Genomic DNA, 607 nt, shown 5'->3' with positions numbered 1-607 from the left:
CGCAACCGGCGCCACATGCCTCCTCGTGCCGGGGAGGGCATCTATGTGCAGCGCTCGCGCGTCCGTCGGTGCGAGCACGCAGAACAGGGTCTGGCCCGATTTGCATAGCAGCCGCGGCAGCTGGACACGTCAAGGGCCTCTCTGCAGACCGTCGCCTCAGCTTCAGCTCCCAGGGTTAAAAATACCTTCTTACTGCATGTGATTGCTGCCGGGCTGGAGACACACATGTAAGAAAAGCTCAAGCAGAGGTGGAAACCAGAAACCCTCCGAATCCAAAAAGCACGGGGGTCAGCAGCCTCAGCCCCCGCGGAGGGTCAGTAAAACCCTTCCTCACCTGGCCCAGCCACTGAAGCAGCCGCCGGCGGCTCCGTGCAGGTAGCACGGCGAGGAGGAAGACTGCACGTTCAGGCTGATAATGATCTTTCTGCAAAAGCAAGAGAAACAGCTTATTCACACAACTCTTGCTTGTCGGCGTGACCGGTTGGCTTACACCAGCCTCGCCACTACACAACAGCCCCCAGCAGGCGTCCGGAGTGTTGTATGAATTACCAGTGCAACCACCGCACGCCAGCGTCGTACTGACACAGAGCACAGCTCTGAGACCAGG

This window comes from Fulmarus glacialis, unplaced genomic scaffold, assembly GCF_000690835.1.
Source record: "Fulmarus glacialis isolate BGI_N327 unplaced genomic scaffold, ASM69083v1 scaffold12584, whole genome shotgun sequence".
NCBI classification, from domain to species: domain Eukaryota; kingdom Metazoa; phylum Chordata; class Aves; order Procellariiformes; family Procellariidae; genus Fulmarus; species Fulmarus glacialis.
This window is presented reverse-complemented; position numbering follows the sequence as displayed.